The following is a 20,177-nucleotide window of genomic DNA, read 5'->3' as shown; positions in this document are numbered from 1 at the left end:
AATAAGAAGTTTAATGTGCCTTTGAGAAACTTGCCTAATTATTAACTGTGGTATAGCTTCTGAGTTATTGAAATTCTGTTTTTTATATGTTCTGACAGTGTTGGGAAGAAAGAGGAACAGGAATCTTCTTTGAGACTGTATTCACAAACACACAGCTGTTGCCTTAACTGTAGGGTCATGCATACAGTAACTTTGTTTTTCTTGTCTTCCAGGTGTGTTCTGAGAATGCATTAAGTAGAATTTCAATGAGCCAGAAAGCACTATCCAATGTATAAATTAAACTTAAAGCTTCTCAAAGCAAGTTCAAGTCAAATTGCCCTCCTCTGCTTATTTGAGGTGATTACTAAGTAGGCAATGGAAATGACACTTTTTAAGCGAGGCTCTCATAAATCAGGTGTTTCCACACTTTTTGAAGTGACAATAGAAAGCCAATTGGAAAACATAATAGCAAAAGACACTGCTCCCAAACTGTCGGCAGACTTTAGAGTGAGTAAAATGTTTGACAGGGGAGATTGTGTGTGAACATTATTCATTGCACCAAGAGCCATTCAAAGGCACCTTTGGAGCATAGATTAATGAAAGAGAATTCTCAGGAAGTAACATAATACAGAATCTCTTCCTCTCCCCCACCTACTTTTCCTTTGGGGAGATCCGGATTTAGCCTGGGACAAGATTTACGACTCTGAAGGTGTGATGAAAGGCAAGTCATAGTCTGAGGTGCTATTGCAATGTGAGGGTCTCGCTTCTGGACATGTAGCTTGACATTTCTTAATCCAGTTCAGGTATCCCCTGGGTGTTTAGGAGGCCAAGTAGATTGTGCTGAAGGATGAGAATCTAGATGTCCAGTGTCACAGCTACTAGGAAACCAACACCAAACTTTAATGATCCCCAGTTTGATTTGAGTTTGAGACTTTACTATTGTCACTCTCAATTCATCACATCTTCAAACTCCAGATCTACCCTCTTGACACTCTTATTAATATTCTTTGCCCATCAGAATTGATCATGGACTCTTTGAAGAGTGAAGGGAGAGTTATTGCTTTAGAAAAAACATGAAAGACTGGTTTCTTTTGTCAGTCTACACTCACAATTTAAATTTTTCTTTGAAATACAAACTTTAAATTTGTTTTTCTAAATTCTGTGGCCAAAGCCCTATGTTTCTAGATATTTCATGGACATACCTCTTGAAAAAGGGGGTAGTGATCTAAGAATAGATGTCTCCAAGTTTTCATAACTGAATGCTACCCAATTTGTAGCTAAATAACAAAAGTCAAGGGGAGGGAAAGGGAGGAGGCAGGGGATTAGCAAGGATGGTGGAATGTGATAGACATTATTATTCAAAGTACATGTATGAAGACATGAATTGGGGGTCAACCTGCTTTATATACAAACAGAGATATGAAAAATTGTGGTATATATGTGTAATAAGAATTGTAATGCATTCTGCTGTTGTGTATTTGAAAACATAAAATCAATTAAATATAAATAAATACATAAATAACACAGGTCATTTTCTAATAAACCATGAAGATCGTCAAATTTTACCTGATTGGAGCCATTACCTACTTGCTGTTCAATTCCTACAAGAACTACAACAGAAAAAAAAATCAGAGGGAGAAGAGCCCCTGACATTGCGCCATCCCTAGGAGTACATGGCTAGGAAGCTGAGAGGTGCTGGTTTGGGGCAGGCATACCAACAGTAGAGCAGAAAGGATTAACAACTTTGCTGCCACCTATACAGGTCCCCTGCATTGGTATCCCCTGAAGCTTTTCTGATTATATAGTGCTAACAAGACTAGGTATGAGTGCCACAGAGAGGATACTATGATTCCTACCAAGAGTATAGGAGACCTATTTGATGAAATAATAGAAAATCTCTCTAATCTTGGGAAAGACATGAGCATATGGATATCAGAGGCCTGTAGAACCTCAAATAAACATAACTAGACAAGATCCTTACCATGACACATTATAATCAAACTATCAAAAGTACAAAATGAAGAAAGAATTTGAAAATCTTCAGTGGAAAACTGCCTAACAGGAGATTTTTTTTTTTTCAGCAGAAACCGTACATGTCAGGAGAACATGAAATAATATATTTCAAACCTTTATATAAAATAATTGCCAGCCAAGATTACTATACCCAGCAAAGCCATCCCTCCGACTTTTAGAAAAATAAAGATGTTTTAAGACAAGAAAAAGCTAAGGGAATTCATTACCACCAGACCAGTCTTGCAAAGAATGAATAAGGAGTCCTATATCCAAGTAGAAGAAAGATCACTACCATCATGAAAGCATGTGAAAGTACAAATCCCACTAGAAAGGTACATATATAAACAAGAAATAGAAAATAATCAAATATTATCAAGCCACAAAGATAAATCAGAGAGAAAAAAAATTTATACAAATGGAGACTGAACAACACACTCTTTAATAGCGAGTCATTGAGAAAATAAGAAGGGAAATTTTTAAATTCTTCAAAATGATGAAAATGGAAGCACAACATATCAAAACCCATGGGATACAGAAAGAGCAGTCCTAAGAGTAAGTTTATAGCAATAAGTGCCTACATTAATAAAGAAGAAGAAAGATTTCAAAGAAACAACCAATGATGATATATCTTGATATCAGACACTTGTGAGAATTTAACCATATATCTGCTGGTTAAATTGAAAAGTAAGCCTGTTATTGGCAGTAAGCCTGTTAACTATTCAGACTTTAAAGTTCTTAGTTCTCAACCTTTTGAGCATTAGGACTCTATTTTTAAAATATTTGTAAATAAAATTTTTATTTGGGAGTAATTTAAAACTTACATAAAATTTTCAAGAATAAAGAACTATACTCATTACCTAATTAATTTATTATGAACATTTTTCCCTCATCTACTTTATAATTTATGTTCTATGTCTCAACCAATATTTTTATAAAATATTTAGAGATAAATTACATACATCATGACACTTAATCCTTAAATATATTGGTGTCTATTTCCTAAGAATAGGGAATATTCTCTTGTGTAAGATCAAAGTACAATTATTAACTTCAGTGAATTTAAAATTAATACAATACTCTTATCTAATCTCTAACCATATTCAGTTTCCCCCAAAATACCCATTTTAGCACATTTCTGCCTTTTAGTATAGAACCCAGGCTAGGGTAAGCCATTGCATTTAGTTTCATGTCTCTTTTAATTTAGAACATTTTATGTCTTTGTATTTCATGACATTAACATAAAAAAATACTGTACCCTCCTCCACTTTTAAATAAAATGATCTTTAATTTCAGCTTTTCTGACTAAATTCATGTTTAGATTCAGGTTATTCCTTCCTGATTGTACTGAAATACTACACAGATGAAGTTGTGTCAGGATTTCTTTTCCAGTCAAAAAGATAATTTGTTACTTCCCAAGTGATCTGAATTTTTCATTTATGTGTTTTATCCGTAGACAGCGCTGTGAAGCAGGTTCACTGTGCATGGATATCAGTCTCAGGGGAGGAGTCTAAACACCTCACCTACTACACCTCAGGCTATGCCAGTTTTATCACTTGCATGATTACAGTGAAACAGAATATTTGCACAAAAGTTAAGCAAAGCAACTTCATCATCTACAGATAGGCAGTAAGGAACAGTAGAAGCCTAAGATTCATGGTGAGCTGGTCCCTCAAGGTTCAGGAAAGCAAGGTGGATGAATTCTCTTCTGCACGTGCCCTATTTATATCACAACTGGTTTTTATGCCCTGGAGCTTGGTGTAAAGCATTGTAGGATATTACATTCCAGGAGGGACAAAAATAGACAGGGCCCAGGCTCTTTCAGCTAAATCCTCCATGTCTTAGGATCTAGCATTCCTAGTACACTTTACAATGATTCTTGAGAACTATAAGCAAGATAGGGAAGAACTGGCTTGGTCCAAGGCCATTCAAGGAACTGTCATGAAAGTGCTTGGTGTGTATGTGAATTTGTGAATACTTTGAAAATTCCATTCATTAGTGGCCCATTGAATATTGAATTTTCTTATTGTAATTCTTATTATATTATTTTATGTTGTTATTATTATTTACAGGCTCTGGGGATTGCACCCAGAGCCTTATACACTATGCCATATCTCAAGTTCTTTTTATTTTAGTTTTGAGACAGGGTCTCACTTAGTAGTCTAGGCTAGCCGTGAACTTGCAATCCTCCTGCCTCATTCTCCTGAGTTGCTGGGATTAAAGGCATGAACCACCACACTGGATTTATTTTATCTTATTTTAAATTCAGAACATCAGAAAGTTATACAAACAGACTGCTATTTTTGCTTCTCATGTTGGCTTTTTTAGAGGGTAGATATAGGAAATGCTCATTTGAAGAATACATTTGTGTATTTGGCAAAACTACCTTCAATAACATTGTCCCCCATGTTTCTCAAAGCCTCACTTTAGAGCACTTATTTCTCGAATAAAGCTTGCCTCTATGAAATAACTTAAAGATTCCTTTTTATGGAATAATTAGGAGTTAGAGATTTTAATGAAATTTTTCTTTTCTCCTTGGTTTTCAGAATGTTCAAGGCTATGTTTAATGCTTAATTAGTCTAATTCAACCTGAATATATATTCTCTTTCTAAAGTGGTCCTGAATTAAAAAAAAAATTTATATTGAATTGCTCTCAAATAGATATATTTCAATATTACATAGTTAATGGCTTGGAAAGCAGGATGTGGGTTGAATTTGAGTCTCACACCTTTGGAGCTTAACCTAAGATGCAGACCTGATGGATTTCCCTCTTTCCCTGTGTAGGTGGGGTTGGGGGGTGACTTGTCCACGGATGAGTCTTCAGACTTAGTGTAGGTCCTGGCCTTGGTCAGTACAGAGCACCTGGTACTCTACCCACTACTAGGCCAGAGCTGCAGATTTAGGATTTGCCGCCAAGAGGCCAGATATTCTCCTTCCAACTATTCACATTTCTAGTAGGCAAGCCATCCCTTTACTCAGTAAGGAAATGGTGCTCTTGAGCCACTTGTCCCTGGCTGCCTTACGTCACCTTTGGTTGCCTATTCTTCCTTTTGCTAATTCACACAAAGTCACGCACATGCTTCTGGGTTGTGCCCATGCTTTTAATTGATCTCTGCCATAACTTGTGATTTTGTTAATTATAGGGGCCAGAATGGGGGCGGGGCAGAGGGAACAGGGCAAAATTTCCTCCTTGTTACTTAGGTGACAGGGCAATTTACTGAGGTATTAACTGGGGTTTTGTTTTTCTTTCTAAAAAAATACAGCAAGAATGAGTACCATTTGTGTTTTACTCTCTTTATTTCCCTGTTTCTGGTTGCTAGAAGGGATTCTAGGCCTTTGTACTTCTCTGGGAGTATTGAAGAGCTGAAAGCAGGAAGTGCTGGAAACAACCCATTTCTCCGCTTTCCTAAAAGTTTTGAAAATACTAAGCAAGTGTGTCCCCTTGACAAGGAAGACACTGAAAAGGAATAGGTCAAAAAATGTCAGGGAGGGTGGACATTCTATAAAGCCAGGCAGGCCCAATCTCTGTGTTCCTAGAAAGAGTGGAAAATTCTCTAAGGGGAATACCCTCTGGGCCTAGAGAAACTGGGCTCCAGCATTGGATCCCCAACTCACTAGAGTTTTGCATTTAAACATGACTTCAAAAGAATAAGGCCATGGATTAATTTTTAAAATTTTTATTTTTAATATTATCACATAGTAAAATTTACTTTTTAATTTTGTATTGTTCTACAAATTTTAACATAGATTTGGGTTCATATTTTCAGGCTACAGAACAATTCCATGACAAACTCCAGAACTCTGCCATCTTATTCCTTTACAGTCAAGCCTGCTGCCATTCATAACTCCTGAGAACCACTGATTGGTTTTGTCTTTTTGAGAATGTCAGATGAATGAAATCATATAGTACCTATTCTTTTAAGACTAGCTGCTCTCAGCGTGTCTTTGAGATCCATCTATGTTGTGTGTATCAATAGTTCACTTCTCTTTACAGCTGGATAGTATTCCATGGTATGGACATACCTTTCCATCTGTTCATCCTTTCACCTGTTGTCGGACATTTGGGTTGTTTTCAGCTTTTGACTATCACAAAACTACTATAGTCATTTGTGAACAGGGTCTTGTGTGAATATAAGATTTAATTTCTGTAGGGTAAATATCCAAGAGTAAGGTTTCTGAATCATGTGATAAAAGTCTGTTTAACTTTATAGAAACTGCCACACTGTTTCTGAGAGTAGCTGTACTATCTTACACTTCTACTAGCAACATGTGAGAATTCAAACTGTTCTACATCTTATTCAGCACTTGGTGTCATCAGTATTTTTTATTATAGTTATTGTAATAGCATGTAGTGGTATCCCTTGGTGATTTTAACTCTGAAGCCCCTGAATAGAAGGGCTCATGTGGCTTTGGACAGTATCAATAGTAAGCAGTATGGAACACAGATGGAAATGACTTCCCAAATTGCTATATATATTTTTCCCCATCTATTTTGTTGTCATGACTCTGGGGATAGACAGTGAAACAAAAGGCCCAATAATGACCAAGAATGAAATTCTTTATAATGGACTGGTAGATAGGAGTTTTTGAATCAGATTTAAATAAAATAAAGTATTAGAGAAATTCCTGCAAACTCAGTTGTGGTAGAAAAGCCTGCCTTCTTCATGGCAAAAATTAGAGATATTTTGAGGCCATGTATTTTACTTTCTGTATGTCCTCTCACATCTGCATCCCTTGATGAAACCAAAACAAAGCATCTTAGAAAGATTCTCTCACAGGTATGAACACAGGTATGAACCAGAACTCTGACCACATATGAAATATCTCTGTGGATTTGAAGTGAGGAAAAAAATATAAAATAAATGAAGACAGGGATAACACAGGCCCAGGTGTTTATTTCCCAGTGTTCAGTGAACTGAAGAAGGCTATTCATCAATGGCCAGTGATCAAGTCTCCAAGTTTCTAGAAATAAAAAAAAGCTAGAATTCAAGCATTTTAATAAGAAAACCAAACCACTCTCTTTTCCTGACCCCTATTCATAAGTATTTTCTAAACCTTTAGTTTCAAGAATTCCTTCTCTACATTTTCTCCCTTAAGGCTCTTTGAATCTCCAGTGCAGGGACACAGGTGTCACATCCCTGACTTCCCAATTCAGGAGCTCTTATTGTGTGATAAATAATTTGTATGGTCTTTGTGTTACCAACCAGGTGTTACCACCTCTTAGTGTTACCAGCTCAGCTTTAGGTTTGTTTGCTCAATTCCAGATAGAAATCACGAAGAGGCAAGCAATTCAATCCGGATGAGGCTTTATTGAGGCTTATGCTCAAGCGGAAGGGAGACAGCACACAGGAAAGGGCTCCTGGACCGGCTCTTCAAGGAGTAAAGCTTATGTAGTCTGACAAGCAGCTTACCCGTGGCTCAGGACTTCTGCTTATGTCTCATTTGATCTTTTCTCGGTAACAACATCTGTGGTCTGTACAGTGATCTGTGCACTTGCATTGAATCCATTTGTGCTCAGTTTGCAAAAGATGGCAGAGGTGCTCATGCTGTCACCACAGGAAGGTCAGAGCCAGCATTCTGTGCATGAGGAAGCTGCAGGAAAGTCCCTTTACAAGCTTTAAAGGAAACAGGTGGCATAAATAGGGCCATTCTGCAAAAAAATCTGCTTCTTGTTAAAGATGGAAAACATGGCTGGGAAATCAGGTCTTTATTCTGTCTCATTGGTCCCAGATTCCTGGCTCAGAGCTTCTAAAACCCTTGGAATTTGCTGAGCAATGGGTGTGTCTTTGTTGTTTCTGAACCCACTGGATCACACCTGGGTTCATGCTAATGAGATTACTCTTGGTGGATCCCAAGATAGTTTCAGAATGAGGACTTGTCACTAGAGAGAAAAACCCTGTGGTTAGAGGGATGGAGCTTTGAGTCACCTCAACTACTGAGGGGAGGAGAACAGAACACTGTGTTCCATCCTGTGGGCAATGACTTAATCAATCAGGCCTATGTAATGCAATTCCAATAAGAACTGAATCCTAGTGGACACTGAATCCTAGTGGAGTTTCCTGATTGGTGAACACATTGATGTCTGGGTAGGATGACACTTCCTAACTCCATAAGGAGGACGCTCTATGTTCCAGACTGTTTTATCAGCTTTTTCATCTTTGTGACCAAAAGATCTGGCAAGAACAACTTCAGGAGACTGGCTTCTCTTACTGTGCGTGACTATGTGAATTAGCAAAGGGAACAATGAAAGTTTATTTTGGTTCATGGTTACAGAGGTTCAGTCCATGGTCAGCCGACTTTGTAGCTCTGAGCCTGAAGTGAGGTAGAATATCATGGTGGAAGAGCAGTAGAGGAAAGTAGCTTCAGGAAATGGCAACCAGGAAGGGGAGAGAGAGAGAAAGAGAGAGAGAGAGAAAGAGAGAGAAAGAAAGGGGGTGAGGGAGGGCTTTGCTCACCAAAGGCTCAAGCCCAGTGACTGACTTCCTCTACCACACCCAACCTGCCTTTAGTTACTGCCCAGTCAAGCCACATCGGTCAATTAATTCACGGATTAGGTTAAGACTCTCTTAGTCTAATCATCTCCCCTCTGAAAATTCTTATATTTTTTCACATATGAGCTTTTGGAGGACACCTCATATCTAAACCATAACACAGACCCTCCCAGAGATCATCCTATATGTCTCTCCATTTAGCTGGCCCAATTTATATCTTTAATAATACAATTATAATTGTAATTATAGTGATTTCCTGGATTCTTTTTTTTATTTTTTTTGTAGTTGTAAATGGACAGAATGCCTTTATTTGTTTATTTATATGTGGTGTTGAGGATCAAACCTAGTGCCTCGCACATGCTAGGCAAGCGCTTCTGCCACTAAGCTGCAGCCCCTGATTTCCTGAATTCTATGACTCACATTAGTGAGCTATTAAACCCAAAGGGGGTTCAACCCCCTGAAGTTGGAGTTGGTTGGTCAGATCATGGCTGGCCTGTGGACCCCTCTCATGACTGGCATCTAAAATAGAGAGAATCTTATAGAGGACTGAACCTTTGACTTGTGGGGTCTCAGAACTGGATGCTAGAACTAAACCTCAGTATCCCACTTGGGGTTAAAATAGAGTGATCCATAAGTCCATGGGTGGGACCTGTGGGCATGTCTCTGGTGATTGCCCTAGACCTCACCTTTCTTGTGCTTCCTCTTTTGCCACAGCAGACACTGTAGGCTGTCAGCACAGAATTGCGATTCACTGAGGACCTGGGCCAGATGGTGTTTGCTCTGATGTTCTAGTCAGGGGAAAGTTATAACTACTTCACTGATTCATCAGGGAAATGCTAATGTGGCATAGCTAGCCTTCTGGTTTTTTTCCTTTTTCCATGGCCCCTACATCAGACCTAGGGGAGGGTTTCCTCTATCAGCCCCTTTTCTACGAATGTCTCAAAAGAATGCAAGGCCACTTTCCCCTTATTCTTTTGGCCTTCAGGGGGAAAAAAAAAAAAGTACAGAATGGGCCAGTGTCTCCACATGGATCATGGCAAGGCTCTTCAGAGAAAGAGTAAAGGGTCCAGTGAGCCTCAGCCTCAGGATATGCTTTGGGTTCCTCCGTATTCATCAGGGAAATTCCCGTTGCCTTGTTTTTTTAAAGGGTGAGTTCACTACCCCTGTTTTTCCTCCTCTGCTTCTCAATTGGTGCTTCGCCTTGCCCTTTGGCAGTTTTTCCAGTCAGTGTGACACAAACATTACCATCCTTAAGAGAAGGGGGCAGGTGATCAATGAAAGCTCCCTAATAAGTTACATGCACTCTGCACACTGCTGTCAGCCTTAAAGGTCACGTATTTCTGAGCTCTGAAGAACAGCACAGCGGAAGCCTCATGCATAAGCAAAGTTTCTCCTTGCATTCAAAAGTAATTTAAATGGCTGGGAACTTATCTCTGTGATAAAAGCTGCACCTTTTTATGTATGTTCAACCTGAGGAGAGTGCTTCAAATCCTCCCTGGCATTTGCCTTGCAGAGCTCTTGTGGGGGTAATGGGCCGCAGCAGGCGCTTGGAGCTCCTTGCAGGGAAAGTGTGAAGCAAGTGTAAATGTATTATTATCACCATTAGGAATGGTGATGGGTGGGGGGGATTAAATGCTAAAGATAAAATCACTGAAATCTATAAGGGAAATGTAAAACTGGGCCCATGAAGTTCCATACTTCAATTAAATTAAATGACCACATAATGCTACATTCTAATCCTGTGTGCATAAATTAACATAAACACAAAATGACACCGAACTGCCAGCATCAGCAGGAAATGGAGGGGCCATTAGTCATTACCCTCTGGAAGCCCCCTCTCCTTATTATTATTCAGTGCCTAGGAACTTGACAACCACAAAGTGCTTAGCAGTCATTTGTGGGTGACTGTGCTTCCTCAAAGCTGCTTCTCTCCTAGGTTCTCCATTGACCCAGGTTCCCATCTTAATGTGAGACCTCCACTGGGCATGGTCTTCCTGTTCCCTAGAGCAGCTGCGAATACTCTCCCAGCTTAGAGGTTCTCTCGGATTCTGCAGAGCTCTTGTGATTAGCTGATACTTGATTGATAAAGAGGTAAGGCCTGTCCTGCCACCTGGCTCCCGGTGCATGGTGACAGAGTGTTAACCCTATGGTTCCTACTGTCAAACTTGTACAGGAGCTATTTCTGCTTTGTGTGCAAACTTTCCTAGAAGGGACTCTGAAAGCCTGGCACTCTGACAGTTCCCAGAGTCTTGTGACAAATGTGAATAGATGTGTGTGGACTTGTGCTGAGAGGTGCCCTCTCATACAGCCTCCTAAAAAGAAACCCAAAGTTTCTTCCTATTAGATACCTTTATTCATTTTGGAAGCTATGTAGGAGCTATAATTTGAACCAAGGTTGTGTCTTCTGCACGGGTTCAGATGTGTCCTAGCATGTCGAGTGAACCAATGGTGCAGACCTGAGCAATATCTATTTTCACAAAGGGCTGCGCTGCCTTCATCCTAAGGAAAAAGGAGCCAGACTGTACACCTGATGCACAGAGGTGTGACCAGAGAAGGAGGATGATTGTGAAGGTGGCACAGGGCTGTCTACAACTTCCTGAGTGCACATCCACAGCCTCATGCCAGTCCGTATAAATTGGTTCCAAGCATTTGGAGCTCCTCTATTGGATGTGACCACAAATGAAGTGAGACCCCTCCCTCAACACATGGCCCTTGGTCATTAACTGCCATGCACCTCAGTGCCATCAAGGCTTTGGTGCATTACCAAATTACCATGGACCAGGAACTCTCTGGGCTCAAGTCCTTCTATGCACATATGAGTTAACCTTGGAGACTCACAGAAATGTTTAGGAAGCATGTTTTAGGGGACTAAGAAACAGTATGAACAGGTGTTTTAGAAGTCAGTAATCCTGAATTATTTTGTATTCCTAGGTTGGTGGGAGTTATGGAGTCTGAAGTCCACACCTATATAATTCACATGCTCAGTTTTATCTATGAATTCTTTCAATATGTAATTTTTGAGCACTCACTCTGCCTGGTATTCTACTAGTCCCTAAAAGTTATAAGTCTCCAAATCTAGTGGCAATAAAGAGATATCAATAACTCTAATGATGATGATGATGATGATAATGAAAATGAGGATGAAGACAATGATGATAACTATCATTTGAGTACCAATTATACATATGCATTATGGTAGGTATTGAGTGTATATGATTACCAGTCTTCACAAGAGCCCTACAAGAGAGTGCATTATAAATACATGAAGATAAGACTTTGAACATATGTGTATTCTGTATAGTAGTCCCTCATCATCTTTCCACAGAGAAAAGAATCAGAATCTTAAAAGTATCAGAATATTGAGCTTTTCCTACAGCTGGAAAGTGTTTCTCCCAGATGGATAATAATTGACATATGCCCATGACTTCATCATATTTTCGTGGCCAAAGGGGAGTCCTTGCCTACTCAAAGAGAGCCAGCAGGGCTCATTGTGCATTCAATTCACATGGACTGGATTTAACTTCTCCAACAAAAGGTAAACATCTTTATTATTTACAGGAATGCCTTCCACCAAGAGAAGGGCAGTTACATATCTGAATATAAGGATCTTTCAAATTGTGGAGTTTCCTGGCTAATTTTGGGTTGTTCAGGTTACCAATGAATGTGAAGAACTTCTCTGAAAAAGAGCATAGGACTAAAGACAAACTAAGAGTTAAAGTGTTCACAGCTAATTAAAGTTCAGTCTGGAAGGAAGGTATAATATCTTTGACAAGATAATATAAGCCAATAGGAAAATGACTCACTTTATACACATCCTTTCAGGAACACTTCGATTTCACCATGTGAAGCGCACCTGCGCCTGTGGGTTAGCATTGACTCAGTCTTGTCATGAGAAAAATAAAAGCTCTTTTACTAATAGGCACTGCTTTATTATCTCCACAAAGATAAGATGAGCTCAATTGATGACCTAGAAGTGAGATGCATAGATGGTCCACTTAAGATTGGAGGATTGTGAGGAAAATATGTCATTACCCTGTATAAGCAACTCAGCAATGTCTCATCCTAAAGAAGGACAAGACGTTTCCTGATGCTTGTTTACCACTGCAATGATATACCAAGTGTGAACTATGTCTCCAAATTAGTTGTCCTAGAAACAAAATCCAGCCCTCTAATGCTATTATCAGAATGCTCTAGACAAATACATGCAATCTCATGTCATTTTGCCTAGGCAAATCAGCTGAATTTTATGCTGTCGTTTTTCCCAGGCAAAGCTGATATCATTACCATATGACTACAGCCAGCAAACACTTCTGCAGTTATCTCATATCCTCACAGAATCTTTTCCCCCAAATGTCAATGTCGTTCAAATGAATTTCCACAGGAACAACATTCAAAGGAACAGTTCTGTGATACTACCACCCACCCTCCCCCTCCTCAAGAAATCAGGCTTACAAGAGACATACAGAGTTTTTCTGGCAAGAACTTAAAGATATCTGATTTAAGTGCTTAATTCTTGGATGTCGAGCAGAGCAGAGCACTTGAACTATGAAAAACAGCCATGTGTTTTTATTGTAGACCCCACTCTGCCATGCTTCTAATTCATGCTTGATTATGCATCATACCTAAATTCCATTTCTCAGCACAACTACAGTCCCTAACAAAAGCTCAGTGAGGGATCCATTCCTTCCCTCTCACTAGACATCCTCGGCTTCTATTAATTTTAATGTAACTTACATGACAGTAAAAATATTCATAAATTCAAAAGATAACCCTGCCACTTCTAAAGCTTTGCCATTTCAAAACATTAATTTCATACAAAATATGGTTTTTTGGGCAAAAGAAAATTTTTTCTTTCCATAACTCCCTTCCTAAACAGATAAGCAAGAATGTATTACGTGACAATTATAATTTTAATCATTTTAAAAGCTTCTCTTGTAGATAAATTTACTTTTCATATCTTTATCTATAAAATGACATAATCGACTTACTTAAATACTTCTTCTCTTAATCTGTTTGGGCTACTGTAACAAAAGACCACAGACCAAGAGGCTTATCAACAGCAGAAACTCAATTCTCATAGTTCCAGAAGCTGGAACCTGCGAGCTGAGTGCCAGCCTGGGGGGGGAGCGGTGGTGGTGGTTCTGCTGAGGGCCTTCTGGGCTGCAGACTGCTGACTTCTCACATCCTCACATGGCAGAAAGAGCCAGAGCTAACTTTCTGGCCTCTTCTAAGGGCACTAATACCATTCATTCATTCGGGCTCCATCTTCACTGCCCAATAACCCTCCCAGAGGCCCAAAACTTTAAATATCATCACATTGGAATGTACGAATGAGCGTGGGAGAACACAAATATTCAGTCCATAATGCTTCCCTAGAGAGCATCAAGACCTATGGAACCCAGTACTTAGAGGGCTTCCAGGCTCTGTGCATTCACTCCATTAGACCATGACCTCATTGAAGGCAGGGACCATTTCTGTCTTATCCACCACTATTTGGGAGTCCCTCTGGGAAGGCCCTGTGTCTGTCTGTTCTCAGATCCATGCTCTGCTCTGCTCTGCTCTGCTCTGTAAATGTGCACAGACATGTGTAGAGACAGCCAAATGTGGTGCATAGTAATTAATGGGTTTAGTCTCTCCTTTTCTGTCCATCCAGGGCCACATCTTTTGTAGCAACTGCACTGTCTCCATGGCTGCACTTTCTCCAGACAGGCCCCACTGTGGTTCCAGCTTTCCTAGGGCTCCTTGCCCTTGAATTGCAGCAACACTACCTCCTCCTGTCCCAGAGGTCTAGGAGTGTTCTTCTCGGGGCTCATCACATCCCATTTGGCTATTCAGCTCCTCTGTCACCTGTATAACCAATTTCTAGTAGTTTTTTTTTTCTATTCTGTTTTCCTAATTGGACCTTCAAAAAATACTTGTTGAATAAATGAAACTTGTAGGATTTATTGTTGCTGGACATTGTTCTTAGGGGGCCTATAGTTCCTATAGCATCATCTTCCTGCTGCTCACCCCCAGATTCTTATGCATTCTCAGAGTGAGGCCCCCCATACCAGCAGTATTAGCATAACTGGGAATTTGTGAAAAATGCATAAATGAAAACTTGAGATCCTATACCAGACTTTCTGAATCAGAAACTCTGGAGTAATCTGAGATCTTAAGCCCTTCAGGTAATTTTGGTGCAAGCTGAGTCTGAGAACCACTGTTGTACAGGTCATAAGACCTCACCCCAGTGCTGGGGAACTTGAGCCCCCAACCTCTCAGTGCATTTACAGGAGGCCTCAATATTCCTTAATGAGATCATCTTGCTTCTTGCTTCTAAGCTACATCAATTAATAAGACAAGTACAACACTACACCATATTGATGAAACCCATTAAGAATTTTTAACTAACTTCAATTAATTCCCAATTTTCAGCTGAACTTCAATTGAATAGCTTTTCATTTTAACCTGATATTATCCTTTACAGACAGGCTAATTTAGCAAAGTTAATAATATTCAGAGTTTAAGAACCATCACCTAGATAATGTATATTACCATATCCTAAATTCATGATTAAAAGTAAAAAGGGTGGAGTTGCTTTCCATGGTACTATAGTGAATAAACAAAAAGGTGGTTTCCACAAGAATGGGATCCTAATTAGAATAAGTTATCCTCCTTGTATGTATGTAAAATATACTCTACTGTTATGGATATCTAAAAAGAACAAATAAAGAGGGGGGAAAAAGCAGGAAATAAGAAAGGTGGTTTCAAAGTTATTTAAGATGGCTATGAAGAAATTTTAATATTAATGACAATCTCTTAAATGTACCAGGCAGATTGCTTTCTCTCTGAATTCTTATTACATTTATTCTAAGATATATCAGGTAATTTATTCTTCACAACAAAGAGGTAACCAGTTGCATCCCCATTTTACAGATGAGGAAATGGAGTCAGAGAAGTTAAGTTGTAACCTGAGATCACACAGCTAGTAAAAAGCAGAGCTTAGGGGCTAGGAGTGTAGCTCAGTGGTTAATCCCTCCTGGGTTCAATTCCTGGTAACCTCTCCCATCCCCCAAAAGAAGCAGAGCTTAGGACCAAGTGCAAAAATCCTCTGCACTACATGACTTGAATATTCACTGAAGACCCTGTATATACTTTTCTCTCTGGATGGTTGTGGGGAAAATTGTATCTGGGATGGACACAATCCCTGATCCTTCTTCCCCCATGAATTTCTTAAGAAGTGGGACACATAAACACAAAATAAGTCAACAGAGAAATAAATGCAATTGTTGTGAGTGGTAGCGACTACCATGGAGGAAGCAAATGTGGGCCTGAGATGGAGCTAACAGGGAGACTAACCTTCCCCAGGTAAGTAGACAGGGGAGGTCTCCACAGGGGAAAAGGTTTAGGCTAATATAAAGGATGGACAGTAGGCAGCCATGCCATGCAAAGGAAAGATCTGTAAACAGAGAGAGGAACATGAACAAGATGCTTAGGGAATTTGAGAAACCAAAAGTCCAGTGGCACTGGAAGTCAAAAGGGTGAGAGCAACACAGGTGAGGTCAAGAAATAGTGTGAGAAAAAGCAAGCATAATTTTATGCTAAGTCCAAGCAAGGAGACTGAATTTTTTCAAGTGCAATGAGTATTCATCAAAGGTTTTTAAATAGTGTGGGACAGGATAATGGAGTTATATAGCTAATGTATGTTATTATTTCTTTTTTATACTAACTGTTCTTGTTTCATGATTCAATATCTTCTCTTATTGGATAATACTTACATTATTACAAAATTTTATTTTGTTCCCTGCTTGCTGTAGATTCTTATATTTTCCTGGTAGTGTTTTTTGTTTGTTTTATTGCTATCTTTTCATGTTGATGGTTTTCTTCTAATGTCTTAGTTGTTTTGTATTTTCTTTTGTTAATTTGGGATTTATAGTTATACATAGTAATTGGATTCATCCCAACAAACTCACACATGCATGGAATTCAATTTCAGTTCATGATCTCCCCCACTTGCCCTCCTGTCCTCTGTCCCCTCCCCATTCTCCTTCCTCTGCTCTTCTAGACCTCCTTTTGCTCATCTATTGATTTATATTTAATTGGTTCTTTTTACTTACGCAGTTATCTTGTATCGCAGAGTGAAGCACTTATGCTTTATTGGAACCTTGACTTGTATGGTGAAACTTTTCCTGGAGAAAAAGAGTGTGTCATTGGTATTTTCCCCAGTATCAGCATCTGCAGAAAAATTCTCTTTGAATAATTCCTCCCCAAAAGAGAACCATTATTCTGCCAGTGGGGGCTAAGCCTGTGGTGTGGAAGCTGAGCAGATGAAAGGGGCTAACTGTCGGACTTGTCAATGTGTACTTTCCTGCAATCCCCCACGAATCTGAACCCGGCGTCTCACTCTCAGCTGTGCCCATGTCTCCAGGTCTCTGTTTCATTTTATCTAGAAAATAAACACCTACTTTCTCATTTACAGTGAGAACGAGTAATTACCTGGTTGCACAACCTGGGAGTGGGTTTGGGGTGTCTAATCCTTCTTTGTACAATCATTCAACAAACCCTTTGCCTTTCCTACCCCAAATCTCACAATCCTGCCTTCTGAGGTTCCCTGGAGACTTTGTTCTTAGTCTTCCTGCATTTGTGTCATGAATTAAGTCACATTTGGCCCTCTATTATCTGCAGATCTGGAATCAATGGATCCAACAGTGGGTGGAAAATATTTGGGAAAAATCAGATCTGTACTGAACATGTGCACTTTTTTCCTTGTTGTTATTCCCTTAAAATACAGTATAACAACTATTTACATAGCATTTACATTGTACTAGTATTATAAAAATCTAGAGATGATTGAAATATATGAGGGATGTGCATAAATTATGTATAAGCTTGTCATTTTGTATAAGAGATTAGAGCATCTGAAGATTTTGGTATTCTTAGAATGTCCTGGAACCAATCCTCCATGGATATTGAGGAATGACTGTGCTTTTTATTGACATAGGCTTTATGAGGCACTCAAATTTGTTTTTCTCCTTTTGATAAGTAAGCTACCATAATCCCCTTATTTTCCATTCTTTAACACTGTTAATGACAATTTGGTACTAACATCTGAATTAGTTGTACTAAAAATTTTTAGAAATCACCACAAAGCTTCATTCATTTAATGTTGAGCCCATTCTCTAAGGCCTTGCGTATAAAATGTCAACAAATAGATGGGATCCCTGCCTGCATGACATTTATGCCTGACAAACTCCTTGTCTTGTGAGGCTTTATCAGGTTACAAGGAAGACAAGAATTCCTTCAGATTAAAAAGAAATTTTTTTTCCTTATTTTCTAAAGATGCAGAAAAAGCTTAGAAAATTTAGGAAACCCAAGAACCCTAGGGTCAGGTCTAAAAGGAGAAAACAAACAATAATACCTCATCATTCAGAATCCAGACTTCCAATTTCTACTCCAGATACAGAGGCTGTATATGGATGACCAAAACAGTAATCTTTCCAGATTTAAAAAAAAAAAAAAAAAGATTAAGGATGTCTTACCCAGGCCCCATTATTGGTAGTCAATTTTGGCTAGGATGCTGGCCTCTGGCTAAGTCAGTTTAGTCAAGAAGTAAAGGGTCACAGGGCGCTGCTCTTGGCACCTCAAGGGGAAGGATGTGCTTTGAAGATGAGGGTGAGACAGGCATAAAACATTTTCTACTGCACGTGTGACTGTAGTTCAACATCTGCTCCAAAACCAGAAGAATTCCACTTTATATTTTCCATCTGGATTTATCAAATCTTGTCTCATATGGAGAACATACCTGAGCTTGGTTTGTGATTTAGGCACCAGAGCTCAGGATGGTGGAGGGTAAAAAGTAAAGGGTGTCTGGGATGGCATCTGGGTAAAAAAAAATGGAGGCATGTTAGGGATTGGCTGGTGTGAATAGTTCCATTAGAAATAACTTTTCACATGTTACAACCAGCAAATTATTCTTAGTATTTGTAGCACTGGTCCAATCTAGAACTGCCTGGAACATTAGCTGAAAGGGCCCATCAATCCAGAAAAACCTATTACAGATCTCATGTTCATTCAAATAAAGAGCAAGGAAATAAACTTTCACTGTAGAGGAAGAAAGTTAAATTCTGAACTTCCTCATTTCAGCAGGATCACAGTGCTTGCTCCAGGGGAAACAGGGAATCTTTTAGAGACCTCATAAGTTAGGAGGTATTTTGGTGAAAAATTTTCTGAGTCACAAGAGGGGTATGCAGAGCCTATGCTGGCCTGTTTGGAGGCATCAGTGGACAGCTGCTTCTTATTCCATAGCTCAACACAATGCTCTCTTTGCCGTGAATTTCATGGGCTTTAGGCAAATCCCCACAGCAATTCACAATCGGAACACTGAAGGTTACCATGACATGCTCCCTCTCACGCTCCGACACCATGGTTCCAGCCCTGAAGTTCTTTAATTTTGAAACATCAAACTCTGTTATTAGGTAAATGAGTCGCAGCTGTGGTAATCAGACCTTAATTAAAACAAAGTCATATAAAGCAAGCTAACATGCACCACCACACTCATTTTGGTTTGTTTTGTGAAACTGTTTTATCTCGAGATCGTTCGTTTACCATAATCATTTCCTGTTTCTGAGATGAAATTTCCATGCAGAGATGTTTGCAGTGGTGCTCTGTCACTCTTACACCTTCCTGTTAACATCAAGGTTTGATGGTATTTGTGGAAATAGGCATTTGCTGAAGTGAAATATTTTACATATTTCCAGAAATCGATTAAAGGCTTTCTTTGTGTACCATCCATTAATACCTCTGAGCCTATACATCCTGAAAACAGAGAGCTGAGAATAAAACCACTACAATTGCTACAATTTTTGCCACAGTGGCCAGTGCTTCTTGTAAACAGAATGTGTGCCATTGTTCCAGTACCAAGGAAAAAAATTCTAAGTGCCTCAAGATCCAATTTCAACAAATTTCAATTCTAACTCTCCAAAGTGAAAGAAAACATCTCTATTGATTTCTGACATAAACAACTGGATCAAAAGCACTTGCTATTTTTGTTCAAAGTACCCGTCTCTTTCTTTCTTTCTCTTTTTATTATTCCTTTGCTTTACTTACCTTTGATTGGCTTGTTACAGAATGAACTCACCCAGGCATCTTTTGTTCTGAGTCCATTTTCCCCTGTAGAATTGTAGGGCTATGTGGAGCTGTAATCAGGTGATGCTGGGTGTTGTTGAAACTGATTCTGACATCATCCAGATGTTCTCATGAGCTCTCAGCATGGCTGGCTTTGTGGCCAAAGCCCTGGTTTGGGTTCACTGCTTCAAGTATGGAAGGACTGGATATTCTCATCAGTGATGGTGTAGCCGCAGCCTCTTGAATAAGTGCAGGAAAAACTGTGGGAATTAAATGAGGGTATTTTGCTGTTTTGCAAGAATACAGCATTTTGGAAACTCATATTTGTAAAATTCACAGAGCCTGAGCTGTGTCTTAGGTTTTTATTTACCCATTTATTCATTCATTTAAAAATTAAGATCTAATTCACATACTAAACATTTCGTTAAAGTATGCAATTCCGTGGCTTTTACTTTATTTACAAAGTTGCATAACTATCCATCGCTCTCTAATTCCAGAATATTTCATCATTCCAATAGAAAACCCATACAAGTTGCCTGTCATTCCCTATTCCTCCAACACCCAAAGTCCTGGCAGCCATATCCACTTTCTGTC

The 20,177-nt window shown here is 39.2% G+C and overlaps 1 long non-coding RNA gene across 1 annotated transcript in view; it reads right to left on the bottom strand.

Moving 5' to 3' along the window:
* LOC120892789 (uncharacterized) overlaps positions 1-20,177 on the bottom strand; it is a 227,707-nt gene that overhangs the window by 74,060 nt on the left and 133,470 nt on the right. The window contains exons 9-10 of the long non-coding RNA XR_005737561.2: positions 17,999-19,843; positions 16,577-16,648 (exon numbers count right to left, since the gene is read on the bottom strand). This is a non-coding gene — a long non-coding RNA (uncharacterized LOC120892789). The remainder of the gene's footprint in view (positions 1-16,576; positions 16,649-17,998; positions 19,844-20,177) is intronic.

The sequence above is a fragment of the Ictidomys tridecemlineatus genome, chromosome 7 (genome assembly GCF_052094955.1).
Source record: "Ictidomys tridecemlineatus isolate mIctTri1 chromosome 7, mIctTri1.hap1, whole genome shotgun sequence".
NCBI classification, from domain to species: Eukaryota; Metazoa; Chordata; class Mammalia; order Rodentia; family Sciuridae; genus Ictidomys; species Ictidomys tridecemlineatus.
The sequence above is the reverse complement of the archived record's forward strand: the minus strand, read 5'-3'. Positions and strand labels throughout refer to the sequence as shown.